At 38.8% G+C, this 10,775-nt stretch overlaps 1 pseudogene; it reads left to right on the top strand.

The window, feature by feature from the left end:
• Window positions 1-203: 203 nt before the first annotated feature.
• On the top strand, window positions 204-857 carry LOC118837176 (annotated as a pseudogene).
• Window positions 858-10,775: the final 9,918 nt, after the last annotated feature.

Raw genomic sequence — 10,775 nt, 5'->3', positions numbered from 1 at the left:
TATATGAAAAGGAATAAAAATTCCATGAGTAAATAAAAAGAAAATATTGGACAAAAAAGCGGGGGAGACAGGTAGGTGCAGGCAGCAGAGCTCAGTGCATTCTGACCCCATCAACAACCAGGACCCAGGTCCCAGACCTCTAGCTCCAGCTCCAGCTCCAGCCTTGGAATTACTCCATAAAATCCCCCATCATCATCACCACCATGATGGGACTTGCACTGATTTTTTCTGGCCTGTCCCTGGCCTTCTGGAGGTGCATGGTTGTTGTAGAAATCTGCTATACAATATTTGACTCTGGATTCCACTTTTATGTGGCATAGTTCCCACAGAGGCAGCACCCTGTAGATGGTCCAACCTAGGAATAGGGCTGGCCATCTCCCTCTTTGTGGTTGGAACAGCCTGGGGCATCTACATCACAGGTTCATCAATCATTGATAGAGGGGTCAACGCCCCTAGGATCAAGACCAAGAACTTAGTAAGCACCATATTCTGAGAGGTTGTGGCCATCTATGGTATCATCATGGCCATTGTCATCAGCAACAAGGCAGTGCCCTTCAGTGCCCCCAAAGCCACTGGAGCCCATCACTACCATGTACCATTTTTGATGCTGTCCTCATGGTGGGCCTGTCCAATCTCTTCTGTAATATGTGCATGGGAGTGTGTGTGGGCAGTGGAGCTTGTCTGGCTGATGCCCAGAATGTGAGCCTCTTTGTCAAGATCTTCATTGTATAGAGTTCTTTGGCAGAGCCATTGGCCTTTTTGGGGTCACTGTGGCCATCCTTAAGACTTCCAAAGTAAAAATGAGAAATTGGCCTGAAGCAGTGGGAGAGCCCTGCCATGCTGGGCCCTACATGTAATTTATTGGTTTTCCTGGGGAGCCTGGCTGCCCCAGCCAGGGAAGCAACCCCACTATGGTGTCTATACTTTGTCCCTCTGGCCCTCACTGTACTCTGCCCCCTCTGGAGTCCCTCAGAGGAACAGGCTCTGTAGGGTATGTTGGGATGGCATGACCTTTGCCCCCCCTCTCTTGTCCCCTTTTGAGCCCCCCATCTCACCAGTGTTTGACATAAGGTCTGTTCCCTGGGTCACCCTTCACCCCCACAAAAAAAAGGCATTCATCAAATGAAGGGAACACAGATAACACTTGGCAGAAAATCAATCTAGTGATGAAATAGCAATTGATTTTCCATGGAGAACAACCAGTATTAGGGTAAATATGGAGAGATTAAGTGACTTGCCCAAGGTGGTACCAATAGGATGTGTCAGAGCCATAAAGTCCATGGAAATTGAGTTCATGAAAAAACCTTCTGAGTAATTCCCCCTCCTTTCAGTCATTTGCACATCACAGGTTGGGGGATTTTGACAGTGATGTTATGAGAGAGTGTAGCAACAATTCAGCTAGCAGCTGTTGTGGGGGTGAAAGACCAACACAAGCCAAACAACAAGAATGCTGCCAGTGCTGGTTCTTTGATCTGCTTTACTAAGGAAAGTAACGTTAAGGGGTTAACAACTTTACTTTAATCCAACATATACATATAGACTCACTTAGTTCAGAGGAAGAAGCCAACAAATACAGCAAATACAAATTACAAACATACATTATAAACAGACCAAATACAATTCCTAGTTACCAAGAAACCATCAACATCTGAGTTCAGGAGCCAGGGAGCTCATAACAATGGCTGGCTCAGAGTCAAGGACTACTCCTCCTGTGCCTCAGAGCCCCAAGCAAATAGCTCTGTACTCTCTTTTTATACGCTTTTTAGCCATCATCAAACATCATCTGAGCGACCAGAACTTAGGCTCCTACTATTGGCTCTGGTCTTAGCAACTCCCTTTAGGACCCTGAGGGCTTCATGCCCACATGGGCTTAGCACCTAGTAGATAGGGGTTTGGGCCTGGGGCTTTGCACCTAATAAGGTTCAATCAAAGACACTTGATTAATTTATCATTCTAAAACAGTAAAAAAAAGTCCCAACTTAATTGATATTACAGAGAGTCATTCAAAACAATTTTTCATTGAGAATCTTAGGTATGGTTATTTGTGCAGTGCTTCACATTAACAAATTTCTGGGGCTATGATTATATCAGAGGAATAAAGTTGGATGAGTTGCATTTGGAAATTATACTTTCAGTGACACCAAAGATGGTCCCTGAACAATAAACCCATTTTTAAAAAAATCTATTAATCAACCAATCATCAAGCATTTTTTAAGTACTGTGATGATTAAAAAGGTTCAAGAGACATAGTTTCTTGGTAATTTAATAATTTTATTAATAAGGCCAGCATGTTATTAATAAAAGGATGATCATTTAGCTGCCTCTTTCAGACCAAAGACAGTCATGGCTGTGGGCTCACAGATTATATGCCCTTCAAAGAACAGGTGTTCAGTGAGGGGCTGAGGATGACATTGTGACACCTTTGGACAGAGAAACAATCTCTATACTCAGACCACTCTCAGTCTTGGGCTATCTAAACAAAAGGATCCATCTCCACCCAAATTTGATTTTTTTTCCAAACAAAGCCAATCAACAAGCATTTATTAAACACCTACTATGTACCACACACTGAGCTAAAGGTTCAGAGCCCCTATGAAGCTTACGTTCTATCAGAAAAAAAACAACACATACATAATAAATGCTTAGTGATAGATATGAGCACATACACATATATGTACATATATGTGTGTATGTGTATATACACACACACAAGCACACACACACATGCATACACGCATACAGATATATATGGTAGTTGTGGAGGAAGGGCATGAGCAGCTAGGATTATCAGAGAAAATATCAGGTAGGTATATGATAAACATAGACTATTTTAATATCTAAACTAATATTGTATCAGATACTCCAATAAAATCTTGCTCTAACAACTCACCACAGCATGGATATAACATGGATATTTCTAAGCCTAGACAAGTGGAGCGCAAGCTCTGGAGGCTCGGTCAAATTTGAAAGCCTTCAAGGATTAGCCCAGAAATGGGTTGCATTTCTGTAGTCTGTAGACCAGCCCATCCAAGTTGGGAGAAGCTCATCACTATGCTAGCCACAGCAGTTTGAATCTGTAGGTCATAGACAGACTCAAGAACTGTCTCATCTACAAAGTCATGGAGGGGTTGCAATTTGCACTAGTTTAGGGAATATTGCTATCAATAAAATCACAGATACTTGAAATAATGAAGCATTTTATCTATTCACTGATGGCATCTAGTTTATCATAGAATAGAATCATAGAACTGGGGCTGCCAGAGACCTCAAAAACCATCTAGTCCTAACATCTGCTAATTAATCATTATGTAACAATAAAAAGATTTGGAGTTCCATTGAATATTCTCCAAATCTAAAACCTCATTTTCCTCTTATTATCCTAAATACCTGGCCTTATTTGTATTTTTTTTGTTTTATTTATTTTTAGTTTACAACATTCAGTTCCACAAGTTTTTGAGTTCCAGATTTTCTCCCCCTCCCTCTGTAACAACAATGTGGCTTGCAACTGCTGCAGGGTGTAAGACCCAACAAGACCAGCAACAAGAGCTGCCAGCACAGGTTTTTTGATCTGCTTTACTAAAGAAAGCATATTTAAGGGATTAACAATCTCAGTTTAATCAAACATACAAATATCATTCACTTAGTTCAGGAGGAAAAGCCAGCACCCAGAACTTCAGAGCAAATACAAACAGAAATTACAAACAGAGACAATATAAACAGATCAATGTTTCTGTCTAACCAAATCACAACATACATAGTTACCAGAGAAGCACCAACATCTGGGTGTTTTTTCAAAGGGGGCAGGGTGGGGGCTCCAGCAGCTACCCAGAGTCTAGTCTGGTCAAATCACATGATGCTCTTTCAGTGAGTGAGAGCCCCAAACAAAATGCTAACCTCTGAGTTTATATACCCTTCTGAGGGTCCAAAGGCTCCACACTTAATCAGCAAAAGGGTATGGGCCTGGGGCTTAGCACCTAGCAAGACTTAATCAAAGGCACTTGATTACTTTAGCATTCTAAAAGTGAAAACAGTAAAAAAAACCTACCCTAATTACCCATATACCCTCTCCTCCTACCTCCCCACTCAAGACAGCAGGTAATCCCATATAGATTCTACATATACCTTCACATGAAACACATTTTCACAATAGTCAAGTTGTAAAGAAGAATTATAACCAATGGAATGAACCACAAGAAAGAAGAAACAAAAACAAACAAATAAATAAACAAATGAATGAATGAATAAATAAATGGAAAAAATAAAAAATGGAAAAAATAGTTTGCTTCAATCTGCATTCAGACTCCATAATTCTTTCTCTGGATGTGGATAGCTTTTTCCATTGGAGTCTTTTGGAATCGTCTTAGAACCTTGCAATACTGAGAGGAGTCAAGTCTATCAACATTAGTCATAACAGATACAATGTGTCTGTAATTGTGTACAATGTTCTCCTGGTTCTGCTCCACTCATTCAGCATCAGTTCATGTAAGTCTTTCCAAGTTCTTATGAAGTCCATCTGCTCCCCATTTCTTATAGCACAATAGTATTCCATTACATTCATATACCACAACTTGTTTAGTCATTCTACAATTGATGGGCATCCCCTTGACTTCCAATTCTTTGCCACCACAAAAAGTGCTACTATAAATATTTTTGTACGTGGGGGTCCTTGTCCCTTTTTTATGATCTCTTTGGGATACAGACTTAGTAGCGGTATTGCTAGGTCAAAGGGTATGCACATTTTTACAGCCCTTTGGGCATAGTTCCAAATTGCTCTCCAGAATGGTTGGATCAGTTTAAAACTGTGCCAACGATGCAATAGTGTTTCAATTTTCCCACATCTTCTCCAGTGTTTATAATTTTTCTGTTTTCTCATGTTAGCCAATCTGACAAGAGAGATGTGGTACCTAAGAGTTGTTTTGGTTTGCATTTCCGTAATCAATAGTGATTTAGAGCATTTTTTCATATGACTGTAGATATCTTAAATTTCTTCCTCTGAAAACTGCCTGTTCATATCCTTTGACCATTTGTCAATTGGGGAATGCCTTGACTCAGTTCCCTGTATATTTTAGAGATGAGGCCTTTAACAGAGACACTGGTTGTAAAAAATTTTCCAAATTTTCTGCTTCCCTCCTAATCTTGGTTGCATTGGTTTTGTTTGTACACAAACTTTTCAATTTAACATAATCAAAATTATCCATTTTGAATTTTGTGACACCTTCTGTCTCTTGTTTGGTCATAAATTCTTCCTTTCTACATAAATCTGACATGTAAACTATTCCTTACTCTCCCAAATCGCTTATAGTATCAGGTTTTATATCTAAATTATGAACCCATTTTGACTTTATTTTGGCCTGTTTCTGCCATATGTTTTTCCGGTTTTCCCAGCAGTTTTTTGTGAAATCGTGAGTTCTTATCCCAGAAGCTGGATTCTTTGGGTTTATGGAACAGTAGATTACTATAGTCATATAGTATAGTATTGTCTTGCTCCACCTAAATTTAAATACCTTAGATTACATTGCTTTTAAGGTTGTATGGAGTCTGACCAAGATTGTGGAGAATTAATTCAACCTCATTATTAGTAATATCTTCCAAGAGACTGAGCTTTTAAAATCAGGACTTTAGAAGAAGGAGAAGGCTCTTAATCTCCCCAAATTATTAGTTCTTAATCATCATTTCTCTCAGTACCTGTGTGCCAAGTACTATGCTAGGTGCTGGGGATTAAAATACAGAAACCAAAGAGTCCCTGGCATCAAAAAGCTTACAATCCACTACAAGTGAGGGTTATGGGAGGGATACAACATGCTCATAGATAAATAAATGCAAGTATACAGGTCATCATAAGGTTTTAATGCAGTTTTAAGCAGTTCAAAACTATACTGAGACTTTTAGAACACTCTATATATTTAAAAAAAAGTATCAGCTAGAACAAGAAAGGCCTTTGGAAGGAGGTATCAATTAACCTGAGTCAGGGGACTATGGCTTTTCAAGAGTTGAAGGTAAGGAGGGAAAACATTCTAGGCAATGACATGAAGGTGGTAAATAGAATGTGATGTGTACAGAATAACAACCAGGCCAGTTTGATAGGAACATAAAGTGTGTAAGAGAGAGGAATGGGGAGCCAGCATAGAAAGGTAGGTTGGCATCAGAATAAGTCCTCTAGCTCACATAGTGAGCCCAAGTGATGGTTCTTTATTTGCTTGCTGCATTGGTATTGATGTCATTTGGGTAGAACCTCCTGTGCAGGATTTGTAGGAGGAAATAGAAAAGAATCACACAGAATGGGAAAAGCACCAATCAATGTTAATATAAATTACTGGAAGAAGTCTCCACATTGATGCCATCACAAACCCTTTGAAGTCTTAATGCGATATTCTCAAATACTCCTGAGATATTTCATGTTGTTCCCTTTACACAGAGAGACTGAAGCGTATGGTGATTAAAGTGCTTCCCTCCTAAGTTTGAAAAGCAAGCCAGTGGTTCTTTTTAGAACTTATACACCCTTTGTGGCTTAGCCATGGACTAATGTGAATTCATTTCCAGATAGAGTATTATTTTAATGCAAAACCAGTTGATAGAACATAAATAATGAATGCCACTGAAAATCAAGGTTTTGAAAATAGATGAAAGCTCCTAATCTTTGAATATATGAGGGAGAAAAAGTTAATATTGACATGATCTCATCTGTCAGATAAAAAAAAAAAAACAGTCCCAATCTCAAACCTTGAACTTCCTTCAATTATTCTTACAGGTTATTCCTAAGCATCATCCATCACAGCTCTAAGTGTTCTTCCAAGTTATTTCTAAGTTTGAGTCTTAAAATAAAGTCATAGCTCAGAAGTCTTCTCCATCAATCAAGTAAGCATTTAGTGAGCTGCAGTATAAAGGAAGCTCTGGGGGATACAAAAAGTCAAAGACCTGGACTCTGCCCTTAAGGAACTTAACAACTGCAATGCATATACAACAATTACACCCTCAAAGTTAAGTGATAATATTTAAACATAAAGGCAGTTTGGAGTGGTAGATAAAGCACCTGCTTCAGACACAGCTGTGTATCTCTGTATGATTGATTTCACCTCTTTGTGCCTTGGTTTCCTCATCTGTAAAAAGAAGAGAATGGGTCCAATGGCCTTAAGTTTCCTCCAAGCACTAAATATATGATCCTAAAATAAAAAAATAATGTATGTATAATTCATAGATTGAGCATTGAGGTAAACCAGCCCCCTCATTTTACATATGAAGAAAATGAGGATGATTGATGAAATTACTGGCCTGGGGCACACAGTTAAGACTCAGTTCAATTCGATTCCATTCAATTTGATAAACATTAAAGCCTACTAGGTGCCAGGTACTGTGCTAAGTGTTAAGGATACAAATTAAAAAAAGAGACAGTCCCTGCCCTCAAAGAGTTTACAATCTGATAAGAAAAGACAATACACACAAAGAGGAATGTTGTTCTGAGGAGTTGAAACTAACTGGAACTGCTAATGGAGAATAGAGTTACCAGGTATTTCACTGATAACACACACACTGGAGACACTGGAGGGCTCCAGCTTCTAACAGGTTCACTCTTGATCTGGTCAGACAGGAAAACAGCTTCAGAGGGGTTAATAATTAGCTTTTTTCTAGTCTAGTTTCTCTGACACAGTATTGCTGATAATGGAAGCACCACAAACTCCTACAGCATTCCCTAACCACCCTTCTCACAGGGGCCAGCAAGAAGGAAAGGCAACTACCCCTACTTCTCAATGGGGTCAATCTAGACAGGCAGAGCTTGTGAATTCTCCTAAATCCCATCAAGCCTCAATGGGGGCCAGTTAAGGCAGGTAAATAAATTCCTCTATGAATTACCCATGGGTTCCCCCAGAGATTCCCTGTGGATTTCCCATGGATTCCCCAACTCACTGACCAATGCCCTCCTGTTTTATAGGTGTTAACCTGAGAGTTTGGTTAAAGTAGGCAAACAAGCTGGGTGATAGAAAAATTATATTATTCATTTATTCCCTTAAGTTAGCAGACATACATGTATGGCGCCAGACAAAGTCTGACTGCTGAACACAGGAATGAGAAAGCTTTTACACATTTTTAAAACAGTCACAATTCAGTATGTCTGTATTACTTCACTTTTATGATCTCCATGTATGTTTAACTATGACACAAGAAAAGGATTTTCTTTAATGGAATAGGTTGTAAATACAATAAGTCAGGAGAGTTTCCAAAGTGTCAATTGGAATTACAATTACTTGAAACAGAACTAATTAATTACCAATCAAGTGATCATAACTTAGTTGGATGAGCAAATCAAATCTGGATTTATATTCACTAGTGGTAACATTTTAATTTCTAAGGCCCAATACTCTTAGCACTGTAAAAGAAAAGATTATTATCTGTAAAATCACATTTTTAACAGTTTACAATGCATCTTGAATTGACAGAGATTACAAGAGGATCCAACAAGGCCTTTGTATAAATACTTGATTTATAGCAAAAACAATTTTAACTGAACTTCTGTTTAAATAAAGACAAAACTTGGAAGTTTATAATTTCCTAAGTTACAGCAATTGTCCAGCTTCTTAGCCTAATACAACTCCAACAAAATTTAGACTATAGAAATGTAATAATGTCCTAAACATTATTATGTATGTAAAATTTGAACCTATCCATTATCAGTTTAGGTGAATGCATTTCTAAACCAAATATGACAGTTTAAAATCATCGAATTTTTATCACATCCTTTAAAAGATCCCAATTCACATATATAAAAATCAGATTAAAATTGCTATAATGTCATTTCTATCACATAATGGTCTCAAATTTCACAATCTAAGAGAATTTTAGAAATACAACATAATTTTTAGAAATACAGAAACAATAAATTTCAGATGACATCAATTGCATTTCCAGATTATCACATATAGAAATTATTCAACTTATTACTTTTGGTATTTAAAAACCACTTCAAAAGTTAACAATTACATTAAAAATTGTTGTTTCTAACATATGCCAGTCATGATGTTAAGCATTTTGAAATCATTATATCATTTTGATCCCATAACAACCACCATTATTATTTTCCCTATACAAATCAGGAAACAGGTTGAACAGAGACAAAATACAGTTTTACAACTGGAACAGAGAAGTGTGAAGTTTACCCAGAGCAGATGCTGGTATCCCAGTGGTGACAATTCTTGGAGGCAGAGATAAATGCACTTGTCCTTACTCCTTGCCTTTCCCTTACTTGCCCTAGCCCTAAGGAGGAGGATAACTTTGTACTGCTGCTGCTGTTGCCTCCTTTCTCCCCCCCCTTTCTCCCCCCTTCCCAAAGGCTTTGTTTTTGAGAAGCACAGCTACACTCTGGATGTAGGTTACGGAGAGTCAGAAAAATCAGGAATGCCAAGGCTTCCCCAAAGACCATAGAGGTGCTAATAGCCAACTCACAAAAGCCTCTAATTCCCTCTCTTTGTTGTTAAATTCTGAGCTCAGTCTGTATTTGTCCTGTCAATTGTCAAATTTGTCTGTTAGTTTGTGTGTGAGTGTGTGTGCTGTGAAATGAGTCTATTACCTTGTAAAATTTGAAACACAGGCAGCCAGAGATTTCAAAGACTGCAGCTAGGGAAACAAAGACTCTTTTCCTTGTAATTTCTGGTCTGGCTAATCTGGAATTACAATGGAAATAGAGCTAAAACATTTTAGCAGATTCTGGGATTAATCATTAAGAAGTTTGGAAACTGATTAGTTGGAATTACCAGAGAACTCCTGAGACTATAAATCACTCCAGGAGCTCACTCTTGCTGAAACACCCTTCTAATCCTTATCACTTATCATTCCCAACTCCCTCCCTGGAGTTAAGAGAGTATCTCAGTGCCAGACCTGGAGTCAGGAAGTCGTTGTCATTCAGTCATTTTTCAATTCTGTCTGACTCTTTATGAGCCCATTTAGGGCTTTCTTGGCAAAGATACTGAAATGGTTTATTATATCCTTCTCCAGTTCATTTTACAGATGAGAAAACTGAGGCAAATAGGGTTAAGTGACTTGCTCAGGTCGCATAGTTAGTGTCTAAGGTCACATTTGAACTCAGTTAAAGAAGTCTTCCTAACTCCAGGTCTGGCATTCTAACCATTCTGTTACCTAGCTGAAGACCTGAGTTCAAATCTGATCTCAGACCTTTACCAGTTATGTGACACTGGGCAAATCACTGAGCCTCTTCACCTCAATTCACTGGAGAAGGTAATGGAAAACCACTCCAGTATCTTTGCCAAGAAAATTTGATGAACAGTATGGTCCATGGTGATCATAAAGGGTTGGACACAACTGAACAACAACAACAGGGAAAGATTCCTGGTGAAGGAAATTGGGCTGATGGATGAAGAGATGTGGGAAGACATCCCACACAATGATAGTACCATGAACAAATGTGAGAATAAACAAAGCACAATAAGGATGCAGTGTCCAGTGTGTGGGCCAGCCTAACTTGAAGAGAGGTTCTTTTCTGAGGAGTAGCAGAAGATAAGGTTGGAAAGGTAAGTTGAGGCCAGATTATGGAGAGCTTGAATGCCAGATTAAGAAGCATAGGCATGGGGCAGCTAGGTGGTGCAGTGAGTAGAGAACCTGCCCTGGAGTCAGGAGGAAGTGAGTTCAAATCTGGCCACAGACATTTGACACATTTGCTAGCTGTGTGACCTTGGGCAAGTCATTTAATCCCAATTGCCTTGCTTCCCCCCTCCAAAAAATAGCATAGGCATTATCCTCTAGGCAATGAAGATTTGAGTAGGATAGTG

This window comes from Trichosurus vulpecula, chromosome 1, assembly GCF_011100635.1.
Source record: "Trichosurus vulpecula isolate mTriVul1 chromosome 1, mTriVul1.pri, whole genome shotgun sequence".
In the NCBI taxonomy this organism is placed as follows: Eukaryota; Metazoa; Chordata; class Mammalia; order Diprotodontia; family Phalangeridae; genus Trichosurus; species Trichosurus vulpecula.
The sequence above is the reverse complement of the archived record's forward strand: the minus strand, read 5'-3'. Positions and strand labels throughout refer to the sequence as shown.